Source organism: Rhinolophus sinicus, chromosome 2 (genome assembly GCF_057876585.1).
Source record: "Rhinolophus sinicus isolate RSI-liver-muscle chromosome 2, RSI-T2T, whole genome shotgun sequence".
NCBI classification, from domain to species: Eukaryota; Metazoa; Chordata; class Mammalia; order Chiroptera; family Rhinolophidae; genus Rhinolophus; species Rhinolophus sinicus.
In genome coordinates, this window is record NC_142502.1 from 44,308,607 (window position 1) to 44,333,109 (window position 24,503).

Genomic DNA, 24,503 nt, shown 5'->3' on the forward strand with positions numbered 1-24,503 from the left:
TATACAGATACGGAATTAGTACTACCCATGTATAATGCACATCCTTATTTTTCCCTCACAAATTTGGACAAAAAAATGTGCATTCTACACGGCAAAATATGGTAATAGTAGGTCTATTTAGTTTCCTCAGAAAGGTCTTTAATAAGTGCCACTGAGGTGTAAAAATGAATGGGTGACTACCTAAGCTGCTAGCCCCTCAAATCTTTTCCCAGACCAGCTGGCTTTCTCTCTCTTTTTTTCTCTTTTCCCCAAGTTGTTGGAGTGGATTCAAAAGCGGATTCTGAGAGCCTCAAGCTCTTCCTTATTTATCCTTCAGTAATTACATGTCACAGGTTGTCTTCCCTATTAGAATCTGAGGCTAGGCAATTAGTCTCCCATTGTCTTTGCAGGAAATGACATCCATGTGACTTCTGGGGAAGGCAACTGTTGATCTCTCTGATTAAAATAATTTGGAAAGCGTTCAGCACTTCCTCTGGTTGATCATTTAGACTGGCTCATTTAGAAAGCTTTTGGAAATGGGCAAAGCGAACAATGGTTGTCAGAACCGGAAATACTACTGGTCAGTTCCCTGAACAAAATAAGTCTCCGAACTGTCGCTCTAGTCTGGATGCACTGACTTGTCTAGACTCTTTGGCATGTGGCTGAGCCCAGTGCCTGGGTATTCTGTTCCTTTTATAATGTTTTATTGGGGATGTTTTCCAGCTTCAGATAATTGAAAATTCAACTCCAGGAGGCCTGAACAATAAGAAATTAGGCAATAATACATATATAGAATTGTACACTTGAAACCTATATAATTTTACTAACCAAAGTCACCCCAATAAATGTAATTTAAAAAAAAAACATACTGAGGGGTAGGGTTGGGGAAACCCTATAAATTATATCTCAATTAATCTGTTATAAAATAACACAATGAAGAATAAATTTTAAAACATGCACAATTTAAAAAAAAATTTTATTGGAAATTCAGTGGTTCCGCAGACTTGAGGGTTGACCTAATGCAATTCCTCCCCACCACTCTGCTTCCCTGTGTTTTTTTATGCCTTTGCCCTCCTCTCTGGGTCAGCTTTATCTTTAGGTGGGAGCAAGATAGTTATGGAAGTTCTAGATGTCACATCCCACACAACATTCAGAAGGGGGGATTTCTCCCCGAAGAATGGGGGAAGTTCCCTGCAAAACATTTTTGTTATCTTGTTGTCCTGAATTGGGACATGTGTCTATTCTTGAACCAACCACTGGCAATGGGTTTCCCTTAGAATAATGCATCTCAAACTTTAGTGTGCACCCAGATCACCTGAGGATCTTGTAAAAGATCCTGAGTCAGTAGGTTTGGGGTGGGGCCTCAGAGCTGATGTTTCTCAGAAGCTCTCAGGTGATGCTCATGTTGCCATAGACCACTCAGGTCCCAACCCTCCAGCTGGGGCTGCTGTCACCTGCCCATGAGGCACTGTAGCTGAAGGAATATGGGGGATCCGTTAGCAAGAAGGAGGAGGGAATGGCCCCATGCAGACGAGCATTGTATTAGAGATAACTTGTTCCCTGTGTGTAATGAAAATGTTGCCTTTAAACTAGGGGCCACACAATAGTCTATGATACAGATTAGAAGGAAAAAAATACATGCAGTGCAATGTGTTGTTGTGTGGGGACCCTTGTAAACATCTACTTATTATTTATTTGTTTTTTATTTTATTTTTCTCCCTTCTTACGCCTCCTTCCCCCCACTCCAGTTCAAGCCGTTGTTTCTCAATCTAGTTGTGTAGGACACAGCTCCCTGGCCCATGCTGGTATTATGAGCCTTGCGTTGCCCCAGGATGAGGCAGTTAGTCGCCGATCATCAGTCAGCCATTCACAGCAGCTCCCAGCAGCTCTTGCCGGTTGCCGGCTGCTCACACTGGCTGCCGGCCACTCATGCTGGCCACAGGCTGCTCATGGTAGCACGTGGTAGCACACGGTAGCACACGGCAGCACACAGCAGCCCATGGCAGGTCCCACAACCTCCATTTGCTCACAGCAGCCCAGCTCCAGGGAGAGCTGTTGTTCACAATCTTACCTGTAGAGGGCGCAGCTCACTGGCCCATATGGGAATCGAACCTGCGACCTCGGCGCTAGGAGCACGACACTCCAACCACCTGAGCCACCGGGCCAGCCCCTTAGTGTTTATTGATGAAGGTATATGCATGATAATTGCCAAAACAGGAGACAAAACAGTCGTGCTGCCCTTTCATCTATCATTCATCTATTTTTTATGTAGTGCTGTATATCTAATATGTCTACAAAAGAAACAAAATGAAATGGATTTAAATGTCCTTAAGAATAAAAAGAATGTGCCAAGTCCAGCCTTTGTTCTCTGAGTAGATATCGCATCAGTCCTAGTTACTGGGATGGGAGAATACACCCCCACTTGTCCTAAGAGTCACTTGACATGATGTCAGACATAAAATATGCTGCTAGTGGTGAATTTCTGCCAAAGCAAATGGTCACAATGCCCTTATGAGTGGTTTTCAGTGGAGAATATCATTATTCTCTCTTCATTTGAAAAGGAAGGACTAGTCTGTTATATTCTTGTTTTTCTTGGCAAAAGACAGAGTCCTGAGCTGCAACTATTTAGGAAAAAGGCTGGTAAAACTGAAGGATCAACGTCCATCATGAGGCTGACCCATTACAGGTTCAGTGGGGTTCAGAGTAAAATATGTGGCCAGGTATTGAGTAGACCTTCCTGAGATGGTCACTCTTGGCGGGGTTAACATCTCTGACCTCATATGCAAAGACATTATTCAGGAAGGGAGATGGAATTTCACTGCTCCATCTACTGGACCCGCCTGCCCTGAAACCACGGGCTCACATAGCAACTCTTAACTGGCCTTACCTACATGGGTCACCAATGCACCTGTACTTAGGAAATCACCAGCTATTCATTCTTTATCTGTGCAAAGGCCCTGCAAGATTGAGAGATTCTCAGCTTCTCTGGATTAGCTTGGGAAAGCTGCTAGACTTGAAGCTCCACAGAGGTGGGAATTGTGCTTATGTCACACAGTATGTCAGTAGAATGATTAAAGAGCTGGCTGGTCTGTTCCTGGGAGATGTGTCAGTCAGTAGCACGGACTAAGCATTCACTCTCTAAAGAGGAAAAGTAAAAGCAGAGAACATTTTGTTGCCTAATTTTAGTATTTTATACTCTAAATATGGAATGTTGAGGTGCCCGTCTACATATTTAGGACCTCCTAGAATGCCAAAAAGAGATGAGATAATATTAATATTAGCTGAGCCTGTGTAGGAGAAGCAAGATTGTACTGTTATTCACTGATTGATTCAAACGATGCTCACTGAATGCCTTCCTGCTGTGCCTGCTGTGAGGCAGGACGTTATTAGCCGTGGGAGGGATACAAAAATTGGGAAAAAATAGGGCTTTCCCTTAAAACTTAAAAAGTAGGATACAGTCAGTACATTTAAAGTATCTATATCAAATAAAATAAAATTTTTATAAAGAGAAAAACAAAGAAGGGTAAGATAATACAAAATTGAGAAAATCAAGGTAGAAAGAGCTCAAAAAACAATGAGCATGAAGCTAGGCCTTAAATTTGGGGCTCTTGACCTGGGTCCGTGAATGAAATTCAGGGCGTCTGTGAACTTCGAAAGGGAAAAAAATTACCTCTTTATTTTCACTGACTCTTACCTGAAATCTGACATTTCCTTCTATTATGAAAGTAACATTAGCTATTTGTCACCAAAAGAGATAATGGGAATTTTCATATTACATTATAGTTAAAGACACCCTGATATCATTTATGCCCAGACGTACTTCAGAATTGCAATAGTTACTAGACTTTTGCTGGCATTTATTTAAATATTGGAAGAAGAACATCACAATTTTGTTACATGTTTTGATAACTGTACATCAGTATACTTCTTTTGCATTTCATATGTTAATTTCAAGCATTTAAAAACATTATTTTGAGAAACGTATCTCTAGCTGTTATGACACAAAGAGGTAAAGAGCCCCTGCCTTAGAGAACAGCTAGGCCTCCAACAGCACTTACGGGACAGAAACTCGGGAAGGAACTGGCGTGCCGAAAGGGTCCGGCAGGACAGGTGATTGGATGCCACAGCATCTGACAGGAAGATGTGGAGATGAAGCTGAGGGGAGCTGGAGTCCCAGGCTAACGTAATTTCACAGATAATATGTAGGTGATAGGAGCGGTGGGAGGCCTTTCCACTGAGGCTTTAAGTTGTGTTGAGGAAGGATGCTTTGCAGAGCTACGAGAGTCGGATTAGAAGGGAAGAAACCGGAGGCCGGGAGACAGGGTTCTGCCAGGACTGATGCCAACCAGACAGTGTGATGTTGAGAACGGAGGGAGGGCTGTGAGTTGTAGCCTGCCTTCGGGACTGGAAGAGCAGGCGTGGACCATGTTTTACAGTGGGGGTGAGGAAGGCTGTGGCAGCTTTCAGGCCTGTGTGACTAGGAGAAGGATACTTCCTCTTCACATTCACCAGCTGCTTACCCTGTGCCAGGTGCTGTTTGAAGCCTTTCTGTGTCGTTTATATGTGATTGCATTTACACTGTTTAATCCTCATAACAACCCTGTGAGGTCAGTATGATAATTCCTATTTTTCAGATTGTAAAATGAAGTCTAGGAAAAGAAAAGTCAGGGTCTCACAGCCAGCAGGGGAGAAGGGAGTGTGTTATTGAAAGAAATAGGAAAGAGAAATGGTTTCCGGGTTGGGGGGGGGATATTTTGAGTTCAGCTTTAGATATTTTTGCACTGTTCTCTTGTCCTCATTTATTTTAAAGGGCCAAAAATTCAAATAAACTATTTGTAAGCACAGTTCCTGACTTTGTTCATTGTCCAGATTTTTATTTATTTATTATTAATAAGTGCTGAGTTAATTTGTAAATTGATTTCATCTTCCTGTGAAAAACAAAGAGGAATCTGGCAGTAAGCGTGTGGTACATGGAGGGGTACCCGATACAGGGAAGACATGGTTTCCGGAAGGGAAACGCAATATGTGTATATTAAATTACTTCTGTTAAATGATGCATCTTTCCTTTTGTTGTGGTATTGTTTTTCAGGACCACTCCAGCAGCTGTATTAGAAGACATGTGGTGTATATAAAGTTTGTGATACTTGGGGGAAATTTTGGTAAGTGTCACTGCATTTATTTCTGATACCTTTTCTGTAAAATGGTACTCACAAACGAAAGCGATTGTCTTGTTCTGTGCTTCCAACTTAGACCACTAAAGTTAGACAAAGTGGAATTTTGTAATTAAGTATGACATTCAATTGGTGTTTTCTGATAGTATGATTTTTGTCTTATTATTGCTGATGTTATTAAGCAACATGAGCTTTTCAAAGATTTAATAAGAAGTCTAGATTTAGGCAAACTGTGGATGCAGGATAAAGAATACCCGTGACAATTTAGCTGATGTTCTAAGCCACCCATGGAATATAAGAGTAATAAACTTACAGACCAAAAGTGTAAAAGAGAATAAGAAGTCTCCAAAGCAGAGAGATCCTTATGGCCTCTGTGTTGAATTGAAAGAGAAACAGGCAATTAGCTGCTTGGGAACGGGAAATTAAAGAAAGCTAAGAATCCAGCGTGCCTGGGAGCCAGCCTATAAACCGGCATAACAGTGGCCTGAAAACAAGACCATTAAGATCAGCAACAACTCAGAAGACCTTGCTAGCAGTAATAAAAAGGATAGTCTTTGGGTTCAGGAAACCTGGGTTGAAATTCAAGTTCTACACTTACTGGTTGTTACATAACCTCTCTGAGCCTCAGTTTCCTCATCTGTCAAAGGAGGCTTATAATGTTACCAACCTCATCGGTTGTGAGAATAAAATGAACTAGGTAGTGCTGGGGCATAGTGGGTGCTCAATAAAGCAGTTATATTTGGTAACAGAACAGGCTTGTTTGGAAACTGGACATTTGCCATTGACATCAAGCAGGCGTACATCTCTCCCAGCAGAAGGGCTATTGGAGATGGGTTTGTCATGTCCCATTTGCTGTAATAGGGGGCATCACAATTGGTTACCACAGCCCCTCTTCCAGCACCGCTCCGTAATAAGCCGTGGGAACCCCTGAGACATTTTTCATCTTTGCTAACCCTATTGACCCATTCTTAGATAAATTTGGCTAATTTAACTTCCCTTCCTGTCACCTTTGGAACTAAGAGTGGTCACATTGTTTGAGCTTTGTTCAGTTTTGGAGTTAATGTTATTTAAACCAAAATAACAAGAAGAAAAAGATGGTTGGGAATAGATGGTGGCCTTGGTTTGGACCTCAATTACCATGTTCAGGCTCTAATTTCCAAACCTGTCTTTTGATTCTTTGTCTGTGCTTATTATGTAGCTTTCAAAGAGATCCACTTATTGGACTGAATTTTTTGAGCTTTGACTAAAAAAATTTGGCTTTGGGGTGGGGCCTTTACCTGTGGCTAGGGGAAATCAACCGTATCACGGCAGATGGGCCAGTGTTTAAGATCAGATGTCCACGTGACAGCCCTCCAGTTTCGTGGAATCAGAGGGCTAGATGGCCTCAGGGTTTGTCTGGCGCAATCTCCCACTAGCTAAACAAGTATCTCGCACAGAATCCCTACAGAGGAAAATTCACATTCTCGCAGTGATGAGCCTGCTCTGACCCTGAGCCACTTACTCCAATTAAAAAAGAACAATTGGGAGCACAGGAAAATTTTAGGGGATGATGAAATTGTTCTAGACCTTGATTGTGGTGGTATTTATACAGCTTTCTGCTTCTGTGAAAACTCACAGAACTATTCAGTAGAAAGGTGAGTTTTGCTCTATGTTATTTAAACCTTCATTTTTAAAATGGAAAAAACCAAGCCGTTTAACAAATACCTGGACATTTGGCTCAAATTGTTAAAAAGAAAGAGAAAAAGAGGGGAGGGAAAGGGAGAGGAAGCAATCTAGTTTTTATATGGAACGACTATATGCACTCCATTGGACGGAGCCTGGGTCTTCTTCCTTCCTGTTGTCTGTGCCTGGACAGTGCCTGGCACATAAAAGGCTTGTGATAAATATTGATTGAATCACCTTCTGCTCTTCGTCACTTTCTAAGCAGACAGAGACAAGTCCACGGACTTTCTCGCACACCAGACCACCAGATATATTAGAAAACAATCTCCTTCCTCATTCACCTTTTCTTCTCTGGGCTGAACTAATCTCCCATTCTTTGACTCTTCGTTTTCTGGTATTATTTTCCTATCCCTCCCCACCCTGCACCTCTCCTTGACGAAGCGTGTGCTTCACCACCACGTCCTTCCTCATACTTGGCCCAGCTTTAGAAATGCTACCACTGGTCTGGCTCCCAAAGTAGTACAGTGGGCCATCGTTTCTGTAGATTATGTTACTAGACACCAACCCCTAATCCTCCTCCTTCACAGTCAGTCCTGAATGCCTGATAATGAATTGTGAAGGATTTCTCATGATTGGTCTGCTAAGAATGGAGCTCCTAAAAGTAAGGAGGATGGCAGTGCAAGAGATTGGGTAACAACAAATCCATCCTCTTAAATATCTTGACTGAAATGATGCCAGGCCACCCTTATTTTCAGATAGCAGTAGTGTTGTTTATAAATCTCTCAGGGTAGTAGTGGATCACCAATCCTGATTCTTCATGATGAGTCATAGGAGGTTTGAAATTCTTAAAACTAAAACTTGTGGGTACCTTGAAAAATCTGGATTTATTTTTTTCTTGGCCATGCCAGGGGGAGATATATAAATACATAAATATAGAGAGAGCAGTGGTTCTCAATTCTGGTCAATTTTGTCCTCCCAGAGGAATTTGGCTGTGTCTGAAGACCTTTTTGGTTGTCACAACTAGGGGAGGGAAGGTGTCCGCTACTGGCATCTAGTGGATGGAGGCCAGGGTTGCTGCTAAATATCTCCAGGGCACAGGACAGCACCATACTGCAGAGTGATCCAGCTCAAGATAACAATGCTGAGGCTGAGAAAACTGATAAAGAAGTAATAAAAAAAATTTAAATGTCTAAAGTACATATTATTTTGAGGGTTTAAAATGTTAAATATTTTGACATTTAGTTATATATAAGTATTAATTAACAAAACATTAAAAAGCTTCTTCGGAGACTCATAGGGCTGAAAGGGCTCCTAAGAAGATATCTCTTACGTTATCTCTGACTCCAAGCAAAAAAATGACCTAAATTAATTCAGACAGACAGATGGATATCTGAGGGCTTACTCTGATGACTGTCAACCAAAGTTAAAAGAGTCACACAACATGATCCCAGCATTCACACAAAAGAGGTTGTCTCATATTTTAAATCGCAACCCCAGCTTCTTCAGATGTATTTGTCTTTAGATGACCTCTGAGATGAAATGGTATTTCAATCTGGGCTAGTCCTTCCTTTTGAATCAAGGGTAGGGATTCTGATGTGATAAAAATGTGCTTAGGGAGGAGAGAGATCTCCTTACAGATGATTGAGATTGGATATTTTGGTACACAGGGCTATTTATTTGCATCAATTTCCTAGTGATACCACATTCTGGTTTAAATGTGAGTCGTTTAGAGCTTTTGTAGCCCAATATGTCTACATTTGCTGAAGCAGGGAGATTAAAGCAACATATGTCAAGTTGTGATATAGGACAATCCACTCAAAAAGACTTTAATTACAGGGTCTATTTTGGGAGGGTAACTGTGTCTTTTGTGAGGTATATTTTGGGATCCACTAACCCAGCTTCAGGACCAGCAATATCTTCCCAGAAAGGATGTGGTGTGTGTTTGTGGACATAAATATTTTCCTACCAAAAGCTTTGGTGTGATAATCTTTAGACTTTACTCCCTTTCATTTTTCTTTCTCTGATAACCTTTCTTCTTGCAAGAATGCTATGAAAATGCATTCTGGAAAGCCGGAGAAGAGCAGGATGAGAGATCTCATTTCAGATGGCCAAGCCCAGAGGTTTAGGGACTTTAACATTATCAGTCTGCTGTTTTTAAGATGAATAGAATTTGGAGAATGTACCAAAGCTGAGTAGTAAGCCGAGTCAAGTGAGACTATGAAAGCACCATGTTGGTGCTAAACATTTTAATATACCTATAGAGAAAACACACATTTATAGTTCCTTGTTTCCCAGCAGCCCTGGCTAATTCCTGTGGGCCATTTCCATACTCTTTCACCATGGCTAATAACCTAACGTGGCTATCTGCTTTCACTTTGGTTCCTGGAGACTTGTACCTTTTCCCTGCTCTGCCTTTGGTGGCCTCCCTCATTTCCCTTGTTAATTCCTGAGGCCTTGGCCTTAAAGGAGGGTCAGAACTTTCTGCCAGGTCAGCATTTCCTAGTCCTCATTTAAAAGTGAATGATAAAGGAGAAATTAGATCAGCAAAACAAAATTAGCTTCTTTCTCATTTACACAATGTGGGGTGAGGCGGGGAAGGGGGGGTGGAGGGAGTGTGGAGAGGAACCGAGGTAAAGAATAAGAACAAGCAATTTTATAACCCAGAAAACCAATGAGATGTAAGGGCCAAAGAAGTACTTTTAGCTTAGTGCTAAGCCATGAAGGCAATAAAGTGAGAGCAAGAAAGCTACATGAGGGAGAGGTGAGACTCTGGAGAGTCGGTGTTCTCCCAGAGGCTGTCTGCGGGCCCCTGCATCCAAATCACCTAGAGAACTTGTTTAAGAAATGTAGCTGAATCCCTGGGGTGGGATTCGCCTGCCGCTCTTGGTGGCTCTTCCACACATACGCACATTTCCGTGTACAAGTCGCTGCGCCAGTCTCCATTCTCAGCTTTACTCAGGGCTTACAGTTCCATGCGAGGTCGGAGGCAACAGCCCTGCTCAGCCTCTCAGTTCTGTGAGCATTGCTGGAAAATGTACATCACAGATCAGCCCGTCAGTGGGCAAGTCAGGCTGTGTGCATGTGGCTCCCTGCTCGGGTGTTGTGGACGGTTGGGCATCCTATCCTGGTACCCGCTTCTCTTGATCCTGAAGTAGTTCCTTGCTCCCTGAGAGAAGTGCCCTTCTCGTTCCGGGTTACTTTTGGCACCATCCTAAACCAAATGCTTTGAAGCTACTTTGAGGCTGGTCTCCTTCTTGTGGGCTCCAATAGCTTACCGTTGTTTCCCTGAAAATGAGAAAGGTTTGCTCCAAAAGACGCATTAGGACTTATGTTCCGGGGATGTCATCCTGAAAAATCTGCTAGGGCTCATTTTCCAATTAAGTCTTATTTTCGGGGAAACACGGTATGTATCTGCTATCAGCCTACACTCTAAAATTCACACTGCAGTGTGGTTTTTATCTGCAGCAACACTTATAAACCAAAATTTCCCACTTACAGAGGGGAAACGTTTTTAGAATAGTAGTAGCTGTTGTGTCTTCTAGTAGTACATGACTGGACAGCTAACACTATGAAATAGAAGTCCCCCGGGGTCCAGGGGGTTGGACCCATCCCTCAGCCCTGCCTCTGACTGGCAAGCTGCCCGTGTGAATGTGTATTATGATATCGTTTGTGCAGCTAATTTAAGTTTATAAGGAGATATGGCACCTTTGCTCCTTCCAAACCACTTCTTAGGTGGTAGAACCGGTATTATCCCCAGATAAAATCTGAGGCTCAGAGAATTTAGCATATGTCTGAGGCAGGGGGTGTTTGGGAGTGTGGGATGTTTATTGTTCACCTCTCAAAGACAAGAGGCAGGGTTGGCCTGTGATAAGCAAGGGAGTAGGGCAGAGATGGTAAATGTCCTGCCATGTCTGGGACAGGACACAGGGACCTCGTGTGCCCACTAAGAACCACTGCTCTGAGGTTGTATGGCTGATAGGCAGTAGAGCCGGACATGCACTAGAGCTGGATTCCTACCTGTGCTGTGTGCATCCAGGCCCCTTAGGGCCCTCTGCATGTTAAAGCCTTCGCAGAAGTAATTCCTACTTCACTGGGAGCTCTCAGGCATTACAGCTGAGCTCCCAGTGGCTGTTCTGCGGGTGGGTTATACCGTCGCTGCTCTCTGCACCAGAACTCAGGCACAGCTCACTCCAAGTGGAAAGAGCCTCTAAGACCTCAGTGGCCGTCTGACCAGTACCTGTCATTCCGCTGTCAACGCCCAGTGCAGGGGGGGGAGAGAGACAGAGACAGAGACAGAGACAGAGACAAAGACAGAGACAGCCATCTTTGGAAAAGATCAAAGCCCGAAAGAATGACCACCCACAACCTTTGAACCAGCCTTACTGGCTGAAAAACCATTCAGATAGGGAATTAGGTGTCAGTTTCAGAAGGCTTTGATATGATATCCTCGACTTCATACCTACCTGGTTGGTTTGTACAGCCTGTAGAGCTTTGTTTCAAGTTTGATTTTGATGTCAGCCAGCAAAGAGGCCCAAGAGAGTGGCTACATCAGTTTGAATGAGCACGTATGAAATTTATTAAAGTGGTAAAAATAAAACCATTTTGAATGAAAAGGCACACAGTGAAGCTGACCTGAATATAAATGTTGAGGAAATTATAAAAAGGAGAGGTGTGAAATGATCTAAACTGGCTTTTTCCCCCCATTTTCTTTTTCTTCTCCTCCTCCTCCTCTTTCTCCCTTCCATTTCCTTTCCCCACTTTTTATTTTGAAAAATTTCAAACCTGGTTGGGAGAATGGTAAAATCAACACCTATATGTCCTTTACCTAGATTCACCAATCATTCTAAATTTGCCACATTTGCTTTCTTTTTTCCCCTTCCAATTTCATACATATAACATATATAAATTTTTGCTGCACCATTTGAAAGTTGCAAACATCTTGACATTTTTACCTCTGAATATTTCACCATGTATCTCCTAAGAATTAGGACATTCTTTTACACAACCACAATACCATTATGGCACCTAAGATATTTAACAATAATTTCATAGTGCTGTCTAACATCCACTCCGTATTGAGACTTTCCTAATTGTCCCAGGCTAGTTGTGGTGCAGAAGGACCTACACTCTGGGTTTGTCTGTTTCTTGTAGTTTAACTCACTCTTCATTTGCTGAAAATTGTTAGATCTAGAAGCTTTGTATTACTCGATGCAGGTTAAACATCTTTTGGCAAGAATTCTTCACAGGTAGCATTGCGTGCTTGATATTATATCACATCAGGAAGTGGATGATGTCAACTTGTCACACCGTGTGCAGTGCTAAGTTTGACCTCTTGGGTAAGGTGGTAGCCAGACCTCACCAATGTCCAGGTACACTTGGAGTCAGTAAGGCATCTGCGGGCTGGCACGTGGTCCTGGATGAACACCCTGTCCCCACCTACCTTTCAGTGCTTTGAGTATCAGTGGATAACCCCCGCCTGGATCATTATTACATTGAAATCGTAGCTGATAGTTTTTACCCTTTGCTTTCTGTTCCTTAGTTCTTTATAGTGAATGATCTAGGCCTTCATATTTTTACAATGATGATTTTTTAGCCACTTGCCTGGTGGTTAGCTAGATTTTGTTGTGATAATAGATTATGCCAAACATTTTTCTTTCTTGTCTTTGGGATAAGAAGGAGTAACTTGAGCAGAGCAGCAATTTCCAGCCTCCGTACTGCTGCTGGCAGAGACTACCTTGAGTCAGCCACGGCTTTTTTTAGAAATGGAATTCATTGTTTGTCTATGTGTTTGTTTGCTTTTAACTTCCTCTTTTAAACAGAAATTAATGTTCTTGAGATTTGATTTGAGGGGTGTTTGATTTTTGAAGAGAGGGAAAGTTAGGTTTCATGGAACTATTACTTCACTCGCATATTTTTATAAAATCTGGGATTTATTAATTAGTAGGTTAACAGCATAATAGCAGATATTTCATCTGCAGCTTTGAACGAAAGCAACTACATTTCCCTCTAAATCGCATCTGTAGGGCTTTTCTTTTTTAAATGGTTCTCAGCTTCCTTAAGAAGGGGATGAAGTCTGTCTGTTCTACCCACTTGCACTCCTTGTTCTTTGTGTATATTGAAGTGTGTTAATGAGTCACAGAAGAATCTGTAAGCTTGTTCCCGTGAGAGGAACTGACACAGATAAATAGCAGTGCTTCTCAGGAGAGGCCACAGTTGATACAGTGCTGGCTGAGGAGAAAAACCTCTTACGTTAATTCAAGTTGTTTAGAGCAGGGTTATACTTGAGCTTGGAGTGATGGGGAAGGATTGCAAGTAAAGACCCTCACTGCTTTAACTTACGCATGAAGAAAAGTTAGCACTGCCTTCCCATTTTACAGGTTACCATCCTGAGGCACAGAGAGGTTGAGTTGGGCCCAGGTCAGACCGGATTAGCTTGGTGCGCTTGTGATTGCCCCTCATTTCTCCTAAAGCTAAAGTTTTCAGTCAACAGATAAACAACCACAGTGCCTCACCCTGGCGTGTCACTCAGTGTCCACAATGTTTCTTCCCTCCACAACCCAGGTTCCCACAACCAGTTGCATTTAACACGTGAAAAAATGAAGCTCTAAATCAGTGCTGTCCTATAGAAACAGAAGACGAGGAGCATGTATAATTTAAAATTGTATAGTAAACATGTTAAAAGAAAGTAAAAAGAAACAGGTGGAATTAATTTTAACAATATATGTTAACCTAATCTCTAAAATATGATATCACCATGTGATTAATATTAAATATGATGGAATTTTTTTTTTTACTAAGTCTGAAATTTCAAGGTGTATTTACGCTGAATAACGCATTTCAGTTTAGACAAGCCACAGTTCAAGTGCTCGGTGTGGGTAGTGGCCACCAGTACTGGGCAGCATAGCAGTCTAGTCCAAGGTCACACCCAGCCAGATTCCTTAATTGAAATCTCTTGAGAGACACTTAATCAGCTTTCTCGTCCTCCCCTCATTCTGAGGCCACATATTTCTATCCTCTTTGTGCCACTTTTTTTCCGGCTAACTCTAATTATAGGGAGATGCTTGGTTTGGCCATAACCACTAGCTCAGCAGTTTTCTACCAGTCCTGGCAGCTGGTGAGACCAACATACCCTGCCTTGTAAATGATAGTGTGAAGTATACTTCCAAATGTCTTCACAGCAGTTTCCATGATTTTCTTTCTCTGAGGAGTAACTCGATGGCATTTTCCAAAACCAGGGTGATTTTTTAATCCATCCTTTCTTAAAGACCCATCCTAACCAATGGATTCCTAAAATTATACAAACTAGTAGTGTCCCCAGGACCCCAACAGAACAAGGAGGCACTACAGATTTTGTATCTATTTTTATACCAACTATACCTCTGTTTTGATTCATGAGGGTTTGTTCCTTGTTTTTAACTAGTCAAATACTCCCTCAATATATCAGTCTCATTTTAAGCGTTATTCACAATGAAACTGAGAGCATATTCACAATGAAACATTAGTAAAGGTCAGATTCCATTTCTACAAAATGTCAGGTCTCTGGCCATCGACCCCATTACCTGAAGTATTAGACCATAATGCAATCCCAGGGGGAAAAAATGACAGAAGAGTGGTGATAGACTCCTGGAGTTTGTTATGATGGGCTTAACGGAAATAGAAACGCTGATTTGTAAGAATCGAAATTCAAATAGGAAAAAGATTGTCCCATATTCTTAATTTAGAAGCCAGACCTCCCCATCTTCCAACATTCCCAGTAAGGGATGGAGAAGATAATACCTTTTTTTCATACCCTGTGGCCTTCTCTCATAATTGAAAAATAGTACCATAAAACTAGATAAATGAATTTCCCCTAATTCCCTATGCTCTATTCTTTAGAATTTTTGACTTTGTATCGATCTCTCTTATTCACAGACCCCCCTGAAATGCATCATTTAAAAAATCTTTAGGTGTAAGGTTGCATTTGCAATCAGAACAGTACAGTGTAAGGGCCAGTTTCTTCTCTCATAACACCACTTCCCTACAGTAATGCTCCTTTAGACCCCCATTTAAATCACAATCCTTTTATTGACTCTAATTCAAAGGCATTTCTTATTTCTTTGAGTGGATATCTCGTGTTCATTTCCAAATGTCATTTAGTAGCTGTATTTCTGCTAAATAACCAGAAATTGTAATTGACTCCAGCCAAGTGGCTGAGTACCTAGGTTTTGCTTCCAAGTATGGTGCTGAGTAGAGATGTTTTGGTTTCATCTTCAATGTTAATAGTTGACTGAGAGTGATGGATGGGGCTGTGGATGAGGAAAGGAAAGGAAACAGAGAATACAGTGGCAGTGCATCATCTCTTCCATGGAGTCTTCCCGTGCGGTTTTATCAGAGTCACATGAGGAGTTGTTAAAAATCCTGGTGCCCACACTCCACTGTCAGAAACCCTCAGTCAGAGGCCCAGAGGACGGGGCCCAGACACGTATGTAAAAGCCACCTACCTACTCTTACTTGATTGTGTCCGTTTGTCAAAATGTAGGGAGTACTTTATATAAAGTATACCTCAACAAACTTATTCTCTTGAAATATAGTTATATGCATGTACTGAAATTTTTGAAATTTTTGACACCTACCATGGAGAATATTTTGACTATCAAATGTCTGGAGTCTGAAGATAGAACTCACGTGATTGATTAAAACTCACATGAATGAATGATAGAACTCACATGATTGATTAAAATAATCATTTATTCATTAATTCATTCAATAAACATTTAAGGAGCAATACGAAGCATAGTTCCTGACTAGGGAAAACAGAAGTATGCAGAGACACAGTACATGCCCGTAAGGGTTTTGTTTTATGTGTGAGACCAATATGCAACAATTACGACACAGTGTGAAAAGTGTAATATGAGTGTACTCATATTTAGAGAGCAAAAAGGAAGGAGACCCCCAGCAAACACACACACGAGCACACACATTCCCAATTCTGCCCCATTGCCTTCTTGAAGGTAGAAGGGGATAAGACAGTGTTGGGAAGATTTCACAGAGAAGCCACAGAACGTGAGTCCTGAGGCGTGATTAGGCAAGCAAGCGAAAAATATTCTGCCTGTTTTACAAAGGAATACCTCTCACAGTTTGGCTCTGTAGTAAAAAATGGCTCTTATGACATTCGTTGTTTTTTAAGGCGGTTTCAACAACCTTTGATGCGATTCAGTTTGTTTGTTCTGATCTGTGTAGTCCCTAGCACGAGTCACATGCCTGACGCACAATAGGTATGCAGCACAGTAGGTCTGCTGAATTGAGTTGATGTTTTTCGTAGTTTTTCCTTTCTGCTACCAAGCTGTTAGACACAAATGTGTCTTAGGGAGGGTAATAACAATAGTATATCATTTTCAAAATGGCATCCAGGTTACCTCTGTAAGTACTGTTTCCTAAATACTAAAAACATTTGCCTTTGAAGGAGAGCACATTTTAATATACAAGTGGTTCCTACCACTACATGTCATGGTATGTGATTTTCATAGTTTAGGAGCATTGACTCTTCTTTCTAACCCAATTTTCACTTTCTCATTGTTAAATCTATCTGAGGTTTTGGAAGAGCATCTAGACCAAAAGAAATGATCACGGCATTCCTAGCTAACGCTGTCATTCAAATGGACAAAGAAAACAGCGTTGTGTTTTCCTGGATATTGGATGCTCTTTCAGGATTTGGGGAGCAGAGACTATCTGACACTGCATTGAAATAATGTATAGTCAGTGCTGGTGTCTGCTCACCCAAGACAACTGTTCTCTCTACACATTTGTGCAGCTTGTATGCAAATTACCATCATTGGCTACTTTGATGCTGTAGATCATAACAGGAAAAATTGTAATGTAACCCTCTGACTGTGTAACATGGAAGCACAAGAAGAACCAGCTCACATACTGCTTTGTTTGGAAGGCTGAATGCAGTGCCCTGTGCATTGGAACCTACTGCTATTAGTCTGCCTGCTTCCCCAGCCTAAAAGCAATGTGCATTCCAGACTCTATGCCATTAAATCACAGTCCTTGTTGGAAGAAAGTAGATGACACGAGAGCTGGGCCGAGGGGTTTAAATGGCAGAGTGGACGGGCATCCACGTTGGTGCTGGGCGTATGATTGAATCTGAGCTCCACTGCTGACCAGCTGTGGGGTCTTGGGCAGGTCAGTTCACCTCCATGGACCTCACCTTTCTAATTTCCAGATGGCAGTTGAGGATTAAAGGAGGTAAGAAATGTGGTGCTAACATGATGCCTGGCAATAATAAATGCTTACTCTGTGTCAGGTCTCTTTACTTAGCCCTTGTTAGCGCATATGTCAACTTTATCATTCTCTTGCTTAAAAACTTTTCAAGATGACCATTACCTTTAAGAAGGCCTAAACATTTTAACCTGGCATTCAAGGTCTTTTATGATGTGTCTGTCTCACCCACCTTTCTACCACACCTCACTCTTACACTTCATAGCCACACTCCATCTCTGTGCCCTCCATAGGCCTTGGGCGTTCACTTTCCTTCTCTCAGGATGCCTTCCTCCTATCCGAATCTAAATCCAGTCTACTGCAACGCTCATCTTAAATACTACTTCTTCCTAGACACTTGGGCTGGAAGATTCGCCTCTTTGTCTTTGTCCAATACTGTATCTTTCTCATCACAGGTGCTCAAAGAGGCCTCTTCTTCTGGGGAGGCCTCTTTTCTGCAAAGAGGCTTGCACAGGGCCACCTTCTCACTGTATCCACACATGGCCTGTGCTCTGTGCATGCCCATCCTTGGTATCTTTCCTCTTACAAGGACACCTGTCCTGTTGGACTAGGGCCCCACCATTATGACCTCATTTAACCTTAACTACCTCCTTAAAAGCCCTGTCTCCAAATACAGCCACATTGGCGGCAGGGGGTGGGGGGTGCTAGGATTTTAACATGAATTTTGGAGGGACACAATTCGGTCAGTAATACATGTGTATAAAAATTCTGCAAGATCCTCCAGGGAGTGTTATGAGCTTTATTCTTTCCTGCCCTCATGCAGAAAACCCACAGAGCAGCAGATCGCTGTTGCCCCCCTGAGATAGCCCCCACGGGATCCCACCCCTCACAGACGCTATTTCCACCCCACTGAGAGGGCTCCCAGGGACTACCCTGTCTCAGCCAGCATTTCCATCACAGCCCTCCATGTCGCCAGCTGCCAGCAGAGAGGAACCAGAGAGAATGAACTGCAGCTGGAAAGGGAAAAAATTAGGGGACTGCAATTGGTGGGTAACATTTTTGTTTTAAAAGAAAAAAATAAATAAAAGCTGTGATTTTCTGTTAAACATTTTCTACGGGTTGTTTTCCTCCAAATTTCTCCAGGTCCTTGATTTTGAAAGCCACTAAGGAACCCCTTGGCTCTGTAAGTTTAGACAGTTAATAAGTGATATGGGAGACCGCACTCTAGCTTGGGTCTTCCCTTAACCCCCTGTTGACTTACAGAGGCAGGTTGTTCTGTTACAAACAGCTTTTATTCTGCTAAATCAGAGGCTCCTCGTGCTGTCATCTGCCTACAGATTAGCTGGAGGCACAAGCTTTGCCTTTGCAGAGTATTTACTCTCACAATTAATATGCTGAAAAGTGTGGTTTTTCACTTTTCTGCCAGTGCAAAGGCTTTCACCAGGTAGTGAGCCTGTCACCTGGGGAGCACTGACAAAGTACTCAAGCCCTATCCTTTCCCCTCCCCATCTCACCCTGCCCACCCGTGAGAGTAAGCCGACCTGGGGCCTCCCTCACCCCACACTGTTAACCCCAATGTCATCACTTATTACTTCCTCAGTGGTTTCTTACTCAATTTTTCAAATATAGGATTTTCTTTTTCTTTTCTTGACAAAAATCCAGCGACCAATTCATATTTTTTTAACATTTTTGTTGTTTTATTATGGAATTCCAAATTTATAGGAAATAAGTAGATAGCATAATGTACCTCTGTGTACTCTTCCCTCAGCTCTAACAATTACCAATATTCTGCCATTCTCGTTTCATCTGTATCTGGATTATTGTTACTATGTTTTTCTAATTCAAATTTGTGTCATAGGTAGGAAAGAGAGCATAGTCTATGAACTGAAAATTGGTTACCTGTCTTTACAGGTGCTTCCCTTACCTTATTGTATTTAATCTTCACAGCTCCCCTAGGCATTGTTACCCACATTTTATGACCTTGGAAACTGAAGCTTCAAGAAATTAATTCCACATCTACCTCAAGTCTCCCTGCTAGTAAGCGCTCAAGCAGGGATTCACAGCCAGAAGCGTCTGAAAAGCATGCTTTCCCCACTAATCTACACCTTAGGGAAAAAAGGACCACGAAAACTGTGTAGTTCAAATTTCTTACAGTATGGATAAATGAATAGCTATGTGATAAAGGAAATATGATACAACATTAATGTTAGAAGCTAAGTGATAGTGTATGTATGGTCAATGTAAAATTATTGAATCTTTATGCTTGAAGTTTTCCCAGTAAAATCTTGCAGGGAGGGGGAAATCCCAGCAGAAGCAAACTTTTTCTTACCCATCACGCAGTAGACAAAACACACAAGCTATTTTCACATACCTATCCTGTTGGTATCTGCTCCAAAGAGACAGATTTGAGACTTGGTTGAATTTCAGGCTTAAAAATAGCAAGCCAGGGAGAGAAATTACTTGGAGACACAGCTACTCAACCTGAACTGGTAAGGTCTTAGAGAACTGAGAAAACCTGAAGCAAAGCCTCTCCCGGGGTGGCCCCTCGACTGCAGGCCAACAGCTCAGGAAGCCTTCTCTCTGTTGCTACGCATGACGGCCAGAGCTGGACATAGTGGTGGACAATTTTCTTTTCCAGTTTCAGCCATCTTGGTGTGATTCCATCATTTACCCAAAAGAACATTTTGCATACATGCAACATACGTGTCGAAGCTGGCCCTTCACATGAAAGGGTATAACCAGTTTTTTTAACACTACATCAAAAACATAGAGCCAGTCACACGATTCCGTTGTGTAATGCAGACCCTGCTTTGTTGGGGAGTTGGCCTGGTCAGGAATAGCTGGGCAGTCTCTGCTGTTGGGAGTGCTGGTTAAAGGTAAAGAGACCATGTCCAGGGGATTCCTGAGGGCATTTTGTTGCTGACAGTACAAAGAGACTCGGGGTGGGCAGCCAGCAGGCCCCTCTCCCACTCCTGCAGAGAAGCCCTGTGTGTCCCAGCAGCACAAGCTTGGCTGCCATTGGCATTACCCCAGCCGCCCTCAGTGCTGAGGCCAAATGTTCCTGGCCAGGGAAAGCTCTGCCCTCCTAGCTTTAGCCTGCTGTGGAGGAAGTAGCTGCTTAAAGATAATGAAAGCTGCTTCTCTGGAATCTTCTAGGGTTCCCCAAAATTGCAAAACTAGAGTCACACAGGAAACCAAGAAGTTTCCAGTAGCAACCATTCCCATTGATTTTTAAAATTTCGATTGCATCTTTCGGCCCGTGTGACTCACTGGTGTTCATAGAATTATGCTGTTCTCCTTTCATTATACCCTGAGCAGGATTTAAAGCCCTCAAGAGGTACCTGTCTCTTGAATTAACTTTAGCTTCCTTCACCCTGAAGCATCCATTAGCTTCCTTCATCCTGAAGGAATGTGCAGGCATACAGGCTCAAAGCGCAGGCTTTGTAACCAGGCCTGAATCATCACTTCACCATTACTGCCTGTGAGACTGGAGGAAAGTTGCTTCACTTCTGGGAGCCCAGCTCGTATGATTGTTGTAAGGTGTGAACAGATAAAGCCTGGGAAGTCACCCAGCATAGTCTCAGGCCCATAGCAAGTGCCACTAAGCACTAGTTTCACTTTTCTGTCATACTCGTATGTGTGATATGTTGTAGATATGAGATGGGGCCTAGAGCTGGTGGTGTGAACACATCTTGTCTCTTGGCATCTGTGCACCACAGTTTCATCATCTACATATGGACTGCCCGTTCTCCAGGATGCTGTGATTTTTTACAAAATCACACTATCTGCTTGCTCCTTAGGGTGCTTCCTCAGATTATGGGAGCAGCCTGGAAAGGGTGAGGGCTGGGAGCAGACTGGAGACCGTGGGATTGGTGAGATTAAGGGAAGGAGGGTCTGGGAGAAATGATCCCAGGGAGATCAGAATCAGAGGGTCAGCATTTCTAAAACTGAAGATTGCCATTTGGGAGTTTTGCCAGGGGTGGGCCCCAAGGGAGGCTGAGTTACCCCACATTAAGGTGTGTGGGTGCCTGCTCACCACAGGAAACGTAATTGCAGCCTGGGCCCCACACAACTCCCCACCTGGGGGAGGCTCGTAGGTGAGTGGGATGGGTTGACCACTGCAGCATTATTGCCCACGTCGCCTGCTTGCTCTGACAATGATTTCCATTATTATTTCATGTGGTCTTGCACCCAGTAGAGATTGTTTGCTCAGTTTTGCATAACAAACATAAAATCTGTTGTACAATTTGCAGTTTAGCTTTGCTTGTGGACCTTCTGTCCTTGCCTGCTGCAGCCATCCAGACACTCGGAAAGCATTTCCTTTCTTCTCCCAGCTGCAAGAATCCCAGGAGTTGGGCTTTCTTAAATGCAGGCAGATGGAAGCAAGCAGGAGTGTGGAGGCAATTAGAGAATTTCTTCCTCCAAGCAGCGCGGGTTTTCTCTCTTTGGGTGTTTGGCTGTTCTTGCTCATTTTTACTCTCCATTTGGGTTTTGTCAGGCTGTCAGCTTTTCTTTTCAGGCTATATTTTGCGGCTACTTGCAGGAGTGTGCAAAGTGGGGTGACTTGGCTGATTATTGTTTAGAATCAAACTTTCCACACTGAGGTATGGCTATATCATGATGACAGTGATGGAACTTCATATTTGTAAAGTATTCTGCAGCTTAAGGAGCGCTTTCCCATGCGTCACAGTCTCGGTTGGTCTTGACAGAGGCTTAGGGGAAAAAAAATGAAGGCTCTGCTCACTCTGCTAAATTCAGAGTTTTTCCTTGTCTTTATGCCATCTCTGTCGTCAAACCACAAAGGGGAGAGTGAGAGAATGAAACCTGTAGACTCCTGCTTTGTTCCTTTTTTCTTTCTAGTTTAAGTCAATCAGTTTAATATTTTCCAAAAACTTGATAAGCACGCGACTAGAGTCTCTGGTGACATTTAAGTAATTGTAGCAGACAACCTGTGCTGTTGGGGAGCCTCTAATCCAGCTGATGACACGAGACCTCCAACTAGGAGTTTAAGTCACAGTGCGGGAGCACACAGAAGGCACTCCATAAATAGGTGGTGAATGAGTGGGTGAATAAATGAGTGGATAACACAATGCACCAAAGTCCTGAACAGCACGGAGAAGAGCTCGGGACGACCTCCAAGGTGCAGCGTCTGCAGTGGGAGCTGCACAGAGGGTGCAGCACCCTCAGAGCATCTGAGTGCCTGGGAGCCAGGGGCAAGAGGACCAGGACCCAGGACCCCTCTTGGGATTGTCTGAATTGGTGATTTGCCATCCGTTAATGCAGCTAAAGGAGAGCTGAAGATATTAGAGGAAACCATGTAGATATAGGCTGAGAAGAGTGAGCAAGGAAAAGGTCATTCTCTCTCTTAAGGATGGGATAAACAGAAAGAGGGAGGGAAGGAGGCAGATAGACTGAAAGGGAGACGGTGTTCATAAAACTGTTGTTAGGAAAAGTGCCAGCAAAGTCCTCCCACCTTAAAAGCCTACCTCTGGATATTGCAGCCCTATACTAGGAGCTGGGAGAAGGCAATGGGCAGAATCAGAGATACAAGACTTGGTGTCGACCCTATAGAGAGACCCTGCCATGCACAGGAAACACTGAAATAATGTGAATGCCCCACCCCCACATGACCGAGTGCCAGGGTCTAAGCCAAGGAATTGAGAGACGGAGAGACCCATGTGAGCCAGAGGAGCTGAGAGGAAGGCTTCTGGAGGGTAAGGCTGGCATGTGGATGAGATGTGGGAAGTGGGTGGATAGTTGTGCAGAATTATATTCCATCCTGGGTGGCAATCCTGTTGGGGCAATGGAGATTGATGGAGGAGGTATGGGGGCCTTGGTGTGGAAGGCTTGGAAGCCACGCTGGAGAGCAGGAGAAAGTTGTTAAGCAGGGAAGCGACTTTATGAGGGTGGTAAACGGAATTTTTTATTCATGCCCAGAATTCTTATTAATGTTTTGCCGGCCCAGAGGCTGGGCTGGGGGCTCTGTACAGACTCTTTGCTGACGGTGCAAGAGTAAGCTAAGGGAGCAAGCACCTCCTTGGGACAGCACTGAACATTTTCAGTGTCTCCTGAGGGCTGATATACTCCAGGCCAAATACCACCACACCGGCGGTAAAACAGGAGTAAGAAAAGAATAATCTCCAGTATGACTGTCAGTAGGACACTGTTTTTATTGATTGTTTTGGATGCCATGAAACTGTACTTAGTTTGTGTTTTGGAGAGCTCCAGAAATGTGTGCTATCTGAAGTCTAGATATTTTCATTATGATGACTTCTTTAAAATAATATCCACATTAATACACACCCCCAGTGTAGAGTACTTAGAAAATACAGAAAAACACAAAGGACAAAACAAGTCACATTACTCCCTCACTCAGAGCTAATCCCACATGTTGTTAGTATTTTGTTCACTGTCCTTTCTTGATGTGAATTTGGAAGCTTTTAAAAATGATTTCAAATTGCCCCTAATGTTCTATGTCGTATTCTTTCTTAACTTGGCAAGATGCCCTGAGTATTTTTCTGTCAATAAATTTATTTTACAAGATGGTCTTAGTGCTACATCCTATCCCACTATAGGAATGTACTGTAATTTATTTAATCAATCAAATAGGAAACCGAGCTCCTATTTTTGCTCATTTTTGTTTCCAATGAATTAGGTTTTAACCATATTTTTAAAAACATAATATATAGTATTTGCAGAAAATCTTGTTTTCATTAAGTGAGCTGTCCAGTCAGATCCGAGTGAATATAGAAACTTCTCCACGAAGTTTTACCTCATTTTTATGTCATTTCATTGAAAGTGGTAACTAATCAACCCTGAGTGGAAAAGAATTGTGTGTGCCGTGGTATGCTTCCCTAAAACTGTTAAAAACAGGAGCAGACCAAGCCTCATGCTGATGGATACACGAATTTCGGGGTGTCACTTGGCTCAGGTGGCTCTTAGAATTTAAATGGCATCCTGTGCTTGACTGTAGTGAAATTTCAACAACAGAATATTAAGTAACCTTCAATATTATGTTCAATGTAGATGAAGAACCAAGCATTGAAGACCTTTCTTAACTCTCTCTCTCTACCTCCCTCTTGGTAATGTCTCCCCTTCAAGATACCTGTCGCCTTCTCAGTGAGGGCCACCATTTGGAGGGTGGGTTCCTGCTGACTTTATTCACATCTGAGTAGCAGAGAAGGTGTCAATCTTACTTTTCCTTTGAGGCAGAGTTTGGTTTGCAGAGGAACTTCCTGCTTGTGTTTCATTTCCAGTAAAATGCATGATTCACCCCAGTTCAAGGTGACCCCATCTACAACGGTTGGTTTTTTTAAGTGGAATTTTTCCGTGGAAACCATAGAACAGAGAGGACTCTTCTAAGTCTCCCATTAAATTATGCTCCCTGCCTCTCAGAGTTTCATGATATCGTTGGGTTACTTGTTTTTCCTTATTATTGTTAATCCTGTGCTTACCTGGGTGAGATGTGTGTTGAAGAGGAAGAGATGAAGG

At 42.7% G+C, this 24,503-nt stretch overlaps 1 protein-coding gene across 5 annotated transcripts in view; it reads left to right on the forward strand.

The window, feature by feature from the left end:
* Nucleotides 1-24,503, forward strand: part of FYN (FYN proto-oncogene, Src family tyrosine kinase) — a 204,143-nt gene that overhangs the window by 89,409 nt on the left and 90,231 nt on the right. For 4 of the 5 annotated variants that reach the window (XM_019735019.3, XM_019735015.3, XM_019735017.3 and 1 more), the window contains one exon: nt 5,069-5,138. The gene's annotated coding sequence lies outside the window, so the exon portion shown is untranslated. Of the gene's footprint in view, nt 1-5,068; nt 5,139-22,705; nt 22,727-24,503 lie in introns of those variants that run through there. The other variant, XM_074333453.2, reaches the window with a different exon arrangement.